Below are 8,383 nucleotides of genomic sequence, written 5' to 3' on the forward strand. Positions count from 1 at the left end.
CAAGAATGCAAATGAGTCAGATATATCAAGCATGTCAAGGCAACATGGAGTAGACAAGGGGTACAACGCTGTTATCTCGTAATGACCTGTTAGCCTTCTGGAGATCATAGCACACGCCTCTGAAAAAGGTCATCTTTTATCCCATAGCAAGGGTACCAAGGGGGCTAGGAACACTGTTCACAAGGGTAAATTCAACATCTCAAGGAACCTGAGAGTGCTGTGTGACCATTCATCAAGAGGAAGCATGAGAAAGGAATTTTTGAGTAGTCAGCATTGATTTGACAGCTTATTAATTCAAAAGTGAAAGGATTGTGTCCAGCTGATGTATCTGGTCAACAAGAATTTTCTGATAAGAAAGGAGTTTAATATGTAACTTCAGACTATAGAGGGCAAGCCTGGGCTTCTACAGTACACCAGCAATTCTCTTCCTATTTTGAGAATGAGGAGACTTCCAGGTAGGGGTGGGACAAGGCAGGGTACCCAGGCTTCCTCAAACTTTAGCATGGTGAGAAGAGATAAGATAGGAGAAAATAGTCTGGTACAGATGAGACCTGAAAGCTCTCTGTCTACTTTTAACCCTAAGAGGAAAATCTATCAAAATCAGTGTTTTTAAAGCAACTATTGATCACTTATACGTAAAGATCAATGCCAGAGCTGTTGAGAATTCAAAGATGAAAAAAATGCATGCTTTTTGAAATCAATAATTTATAAGGTGGTCAGAATGAATAACATCTAAATAACTTTGATATAGCTGTAATGATTGCTAAAAATGTGGTCACAAACTATCTCATGAGAAAAGAATGTTTCTTCATCTATGAAATGGAGAAGCTTTCTTACAAGATTTGAGCTCAGGATAGAGCATGGTTGGCAGAGCGCTTGTCTGTGACATACAAAGCCTTGGTTTAAGTTCTCAATATTGTGTAATAAAACCAGGGGTAGTAAGTCCCACCATAATCCTGGGGCCTAACAGGTAGAGGTGGGAGGATCAGAAGTTCAAGGTAATCTTCTTATTTATATGGTGAGTTTAAGGCCAGCCTGGGCTACATAAGACTCTGTGTGAACAGTTTTATTACTTTTTAAAGGAAATCATGATCATCATAATTATACTGGTTAGTTTTTTATTGTCAAGTAAACACAACTACAATCTACTTGGAACAGGGAACTGCAACAGAGGAAGTGACCAGGTCAGTCTGTCCTGTGGTCATGTCTGTAAGAGGTTGCATGAGTTGATTGATGTAGCAGGGCCCAGTTCATGGTGGATGGCACCATCCTCAGGCAGGTAGGCCTGGGTTGTATTAGAAAGCTAATTTAGAATGAGTCAATGAGAACCAGGGAGTAGTGTTTTCCTAGTGTTTCTGTTTCCATTCCTGCCCATAATTCAGTGCTGAATTATGATGTGGAAGTGTAAGCTGAAATAAATCCCTTTCTCCTCTAAGTTGCTTTTGGTTAGGGTGTTTATCACAGCAACAGAAATCCATCTAGGACAAACATATTTGAGTGACTTGAAAGACCTAGAGAAAGTGGGGGAGTTGAAGAAGTGAGGGGGAGATTGGGAAAGGAGGAGGCCCCACTCAGAACTCAAACTTGAATGGAGGCTGGACATTGGATCCTCCAATGAAGGACATCATTTGAGCAAGAGTGAATGGCTGTGAGCCCAATGTCAGTAAACATAATTCCTATGCATATCAAATGAGGTATCTTTAATCAGAATCTAAAGGTTGTATATTGATCAGGTGACAGAAATGTGACCAGACACCCACAGGCATCTAGCCCTGCATGTCTTCTTGGAGCCGTCAGTTGTCATTAGCTAGTTCATTGCTTGCAATGACTTTGTAAAGATTGACTGTCATGGATGGTGGGAACTGACTGCTCTTTTTGTCCCTGGGTGAGGCAAAACTGTATACTCAATGTCAGGCATTGTGGTAGAAGTGAACAATAGAATGATAATAGCAAGACACAGTCATTTCTTTCAAGACTACAGGCTTTGGGAAGTACAGACACCCATCATCTCCTCACAGAAGTGACGGCCGAGAGGAAAGGGGATGATGGCTTGCTGGGGGAGGATGTACCAGAAGGAATAATCTTCAGAGAGCTACGATTATTCTCCCATGTACAAGGGACAGAAAGGCCCAGAATGACAAAGTAATTTGTCCCAGATTCCCTCCTCCCACTGGGTACAACTGCTTCTGGGGGTGGAAAAATGTTAGGAGGTTGGAAGGCAGGAGTGATGAGTAATTTCAATATAAAAGGAATCTTGATTTGATTGAGATTCATTTAAATACTGTGGTAGAGAAATGCAGAGTGCTAGCAGCCCCTGCCAGTAGAGACAGATGATGATACTGCCTTCCCTCAGAAGCAGTGGCAGAGACTCGTGAGTGCATTTTCTAAGTACACCATCATTTGCAGGTTTTCAATAAATCTGCATAGAAACCAAGAGAATGCTATGCAAATTCATCCTACTCTCTAAAGTCAGGAGTTCCACAGAGAAGCTTTTCCTTCTTTCATCTGTTCTTACCTCAGCTCTGCTGTGTCTTCCCAGGACCATGGTTTCTGCAGCTGAGCTCTGTCCAATTTTATGATGAGATTTAGTGTTGATGACTTTTAGGTAATGAGAGTAAGAGATGACACGGGAGAAAGGCAAGCCACAGATAGTTTCCTCTCTCTTTACTCTTGAGTTCTACAAACTCACTTTCTTCTCAGTAATGGCTAACAAGTCCTCAGGGATTTTGGCCACATGTGCATTAGGAATGGAATAATCTATAGAGAACTTTCCATACTCATATAAGACCAATAACACCCCTCTTTGGTTGAAAGGAGGTGGTATTTCTCACAGCTAAAAGAGAAAGTACAAGCAAAGAACCGAGAGTTCTTCTGGGAGAGGGAGGGGAGGGGGGGCATTTGTTAGGTGGAGACCTTAATGAAGAGCCTAACAAAGCAGCCCTGTTTCCACACCAAGAAGGACCACTTGAGCTCTGGTCCTTGAACCGGGTACAGATCTCATCCTCTCTCTTCTGATGGCGCATTGCCTAACTCTGTTTTTTTGTGTTCTGGAAAGCCTCACTGTTTCCACTCAGGTTCTTCAGAACCAGCTATTGTGTGTGTGTGTGTGTGTGTGTGTGTGTGTGTGTGTGTGATGCTGACCTTCCTCCCTGCACTTCTCCACAGTACAGCAGTGCCTGAAGTGGATGGAAATGCATGGCAATAAGTTTTCTGACAGGAAACAGGCTCTTGAAAAAGAAAATGATTTGTTTGGGGCTCTCCATCCAATGAGCAACATGGTTGTGACTTAAACTACAAGTTAAAAGGTGACATAAAAGATAGAAACAACAGACAAAAAACTTTTTTTCTGAGGCACTGATATTCCCATGTACTGAAAGATTGATCACTTTCCCTTTAAACTCATAATTTAGAACTCACGTAGTATCTGAAAAATCAAAAGAAGCTAATCAAATCCAAAGGAAAAAACAAATAAAAATAAATGTTGGAATTCGACAATAGGATTGAGCCATTTGATTAAAAAAAAAAAGGAAAAAAAAACACCTACTTCTAGTTTCCTAGGTCAATACAGTTTCTAACAATAACTAAATACATATCCTTATACGACCGGCAATTGTAGTTTTCATTTGTCATCAAGAAGCTCCCTTTTGCAACAGATAGAGACTATCACAGAGATCTGAAACTGGTCGGAATTCGGAGAATAAGTGACCAGTGGGTGTCCAGTCATGGCTGTTTCATCGGCAATGCCAATCTCTATACCTTAGGTTCAGGTGAAAATCATGGGACAAGAGGAAGAAAGACTACAAGCAAAGGACTAGGATCCCTGATGCTAGATAGTGTCTCTAGACATGACAGGAAAGCTGTACCCGTGAAATCTTAACAGTGTGGTTGGCTAAGCAAGACACACATAAGGAAACAGCAGTTGACATGCCAACAAGGATTAGGATGTTGACAAGGTCCTAAGCTTGGCTGAAAACCCACAGGAAATAAATGGTGCTGGAAAAGATAGAGTTAGTTTTCTTTAGGGGTGGGCTCTATGATAGCTTATCTAATCCCAAGAGGTAGGCCCAGAACACACATACATACAATGAACACTAAATGTTCTTGGTAGTCTGTAGATGCTCCCTGTCCCTGTCCCCCCCCCTCTTTCTCTGAATAGTAATTTAGAAGAGGTCATGAACTTGAGAGACAGTTGGTGGTACATGGGAGGAGCTGGAGGGTTAGGGGAAGAAATGGTACAAATATACTCAAGGGGTCCTGGATGGAAAAAAATGTCAGTCACAGAATCTCACTTTTCAAAATCAATGAAGGAATGTCTGTAATCTCAACATCTTCTACCCTTCAGGTATAGGAGTCATTTAGTTCATTTAATCCCAGTCCACTAAGAAATTAGCACAAAGACACTTGCATATCAATATTTATTGCTTCTATATTGTTCACACACTGAGGAAAAGGAAGCTTAGATGCCCATCAATAGATAGATAATAAAATATGGTACATATCACAATGGAGTTTTATGCAGCTGTAAGGAACAAATGAAGTTATGAAATTTGTAATGAAAAAATGATGGATCTGGAAAGTATAATGCCAAGCGAGGTGACCCAGACTTGGAAAGTCAAAAACCACTTGTTTTCCTTCATATGTGCTCAATGAGCAGATGAAAAAGAGAGAGAGAATGAAGATTGGGTAATACATTCAAAAGGAGCTGATAACAATTTGGAAAATAAGAAGCACAGAAAAAGATAAAAATAAGCTCAGATGTATTAGTGATTATAATAAATATGTGACAGGCTGAAACTCTATTAAAAGAAATAGTAAAAATAAGTTGAAGGACTCTGTTATTTGTATACCTAAAAGGAATATGAAATTTCAAGCAAAGGTATTTTAAAACCATGAATTAGAAAAAAGAAAACCAATACTACAATGTTCATCTCGGGTATATCTAGATCTTTAAGGTAAAACTATTAATAGTTACAAAGGGACTAAGTTTAGGATTATGAGAACCTACAATAATCACACACGACAAAGACAGACTGAAAACTGGGAAATTCCTGGGGGTAGATAATCAAGCCTCTTTCATAAATTGACAGATAAAGCAGAATTATACTGATAAAAAGGTAGGTTGTTGGGGCTGGTTAAGAGCATTGCTCTCCTGAAAGTCCTTAGTTCAATTCTCAGCAACTACATGGTGGCTCACAGCCAGCTGTAATGGGATCCAGTGCCTTTTTCTGGTGTGTCTGAAGACAGCAACACTATATTTGTGCATAAAATAAATAAAGACATCCTTTAAAAAATTAATTTAAAAAAGGAGAAATGTAGATGGTTATCTGGGTGTGGTGGTGGATGGCTGTAGTACCTGCTGAGCCAAGGCTGAGGAGGATTGACAGTTCTATCCTCATTGCAGAGCTAGTTTTAGGCAATTTTTGAAAACTTAAGACCTCTGGTGGTTAATCTGTTAACTTACCTGGATCTGGATTCAACTCAAAGGCAAACAAATAGACACACTCATGACAGAGTTTTCTTGACCAGAGAATCTTACCCTAAATCTGAGCAGCAACTTTCTTTGGCAGCTTAATAGAAGTGGAAGAGAGAGACGAAAACGCTTTGCAGTTTTGCATTTGCCTCTTTTCCTTTCCTCTTGCTGGCAAGTTCATCTACTCTGTTGCTTCCAACAGCAACAATTGTTTCACTGATAACAGAGTCTGGCTTCTTGAAACTTCCAGCATGGGCCGAAGACCATTGACTCTCTGGGGATCTTCCAGACTTTGAGAACCAGCTTGGAATTGTTGAGGGACCAAGCCATATGAACTGAGAAACTAGTGGGGTCTTGTTCTCTTTGCGTCGACCTGTGTTTGACTCCAAATACCATATCATGTGAGCCAATCTAATGACTCTTCTTTTCAATGTAAATTCAGTCTGTCCATTCCATGCCTCTGGATAACCTCGATTAATATTGATTATATCTCAAAATGAAAGGCGAAAAGATCCGTGGATGTTTATCAGTTCAATTCTTAGTACCATGAGGGTTTAATGGTAGTTTTATTAAGCTTGATTGCATAGACATATTTAAAAGTGCTTTACTCATGAAATAGAGAATTTAGCAGTTTTATTCTTAATCCTGCAACTACCTTTTCAAAGGAAGCAAGCAAAGGAGATGCTCCCTAATTAACTTTTAGAGCTATCATGAAATCAATAGAACATAAGGAATATGCAAGATGAGAATGAGTCGCTGTGGCATACACACACAAGTTGAGATTTCATAAAATATAAAGGAACTGAAGCTGGCCAGTTATTAACTTCAAATCCATTATGATCATGGAGGAACTTTTTCAAAAATATTGACATTAGGAAATCTGTGAAGTAAGTACATCAACAGATTCAAGGAGAAAAAAAATAATCATGTAGGCCAGTCAATAGAGACAATGAGGATATTTTCCAAAAATTCAACACTATGGTTTAAAACCACAATTCAGAGACCAGACAAAAAACAGACAACTCGTTTACTTTCTAAAGAGCTGAGCAAATATCTTGAGTAAACACCACATTCGCAACCAGAGGGCCTTTCTAAAATTAGAGATGCTCTCTGCAGATTTCCTCCGTCACTGTGCTGAGGGTCTTAGACAATATGGAGAAGCAGGAAAAGGAGCAGGAGGTACGAAGGTCAAACATGGAGAAATGCTATTTTCTATCTACAGATAAGCTATTCAAATAAATTTTTGAGATTATAGCAGCAACAGCATCAAAGGATCCTTCTGTACATGAGAAAAGCAAACAACTATGGGTCTTAGTTGCATTGAGTCACGCTGCAATGGTCATTGTATATGCTGCAATGGTCATCGTATATGTTGCAATGGTCATCGTATATGTTGCAATGGTCATCGTATATGCTGCAATGGTCATCGTATATGCTGCAATGGTCATCATATACTCTCAGCTCCGCCCATTCCTTTATCAGACTTGGCTTCATTATATTTCATATCAACAATAGTGTAGTGAACAAGAGGTTAAGGCCTCAGTTGCTGTGGACATTTGGCATCTGTCCATGGGCCTCCTGGGTAAATACTAAAGGAGCTGCCTGGCATTGCATGCATTTATTTTCCTAACTAGAGAAGTTACTAACACATATAACTCTAAAGATCAACCTATTAGTTTCTCAGCTCCACCTCCAGTGTTGACTGCTTATTAGCTCTGAGGTTTTCATGAAATCATTTATGCCTGTCTGGACCACACTTTATGATCATGCAGAGCTTTATACTTTACAAAACACTGTCTTCTTTGAGCCTACTTAGACTCCTCGAAAAATGCTGGTCATAGCCCCATTCTACAGTGGCCAGGCAAATTATGGAGTCAAGTCTTGGTCTTATAAGAATCAGTTTAATGAAAAAGATAAACTCATGTACATGTGTGTATGCCACACACATTCACACGCACACACACACACACACATTCACATGCACACACACATGCATACACACACACTTTTGTCTATGATAGAAAAAAAAGCAGCTAATATATATTTTATATGGGAGGGTATCAGAAAACATATGAATTTTTTGAATTGAATGGTATTAAATAAAGAGAAGCACTGCATGCTCAAGAGCAGACCATCCGAAAGGACTTTAACTTGTATCCTTTTGTTTTAAGTTCAAGTATTTTCTCTCACCCTTTGCTGTCTGTTTTACAGTTTGCCCATTCAAAGCAGGCATGGATTGTACAATGTTTAACTATAGTCAAGCGACTTTCCCTTGCTCCAAAGGCATTTAGTAGGGGTGACAGAGACATGTGATTGCCTGAATAGCTCTAAGGTTCATGGGACCACCAGCAGCTCCTGTGACAATAACCTATGTTCTCAAGATAAACAGCTATGTAGAGGAAGATAGCTTTCTCCACATGGTTGGACGTTCCTAGCTTTTCTGAGCCCCACTGTAATAAAGTTTCAAGTATTGCCTGATCCTCAACCTAGGCCTGCTCTTAAATTACCCTTCAACATTGTCTCACAGTGATACTAATCAAGTCACAAGGGATTCTGGTCTGAGCATGTTACAAAGACATAATGTCTAAGTTGTATTGTTCCAAATGGCTCAATGTAGGTATATGTTAGTCCTTTTAGGCACAGAGTTAATGAAAACTGCAGTCCCCCAACTCATAAAGATGACCTCTAACTCATAATTGAAGCATTCCACTGCCCAAGAGTGGAGACAGCCCGTTTGTCAGTGGAGGTTTTAGGAACCGGCTGTCCCATTCAATGTGGTACAACAGTGATTCTGACTCACCTGCTCTTCAATTGACTGCCCGGCTGGCTGTTTGGGTTGGGATGAAGCCATAACCCTCTAGTTTTTGTAAGCCACAAACCCAACACATGACACCTCTGTATGAGGTGTTTGTC

Source organism: Apodemus sylvaticus, chromosome 12, assembly GCF_947179515.1.
Source record: "Apodemus sylvaticus chromosome 12, mApoSyl1.1, whole genome shotgun sequence".
Classification (NCBI taxonomy): Eukaryota; Metazoa; Chordata; class Mammalia; order Rodentia; family Muridae; genus Apodemus; species Apodemus sylvaticus.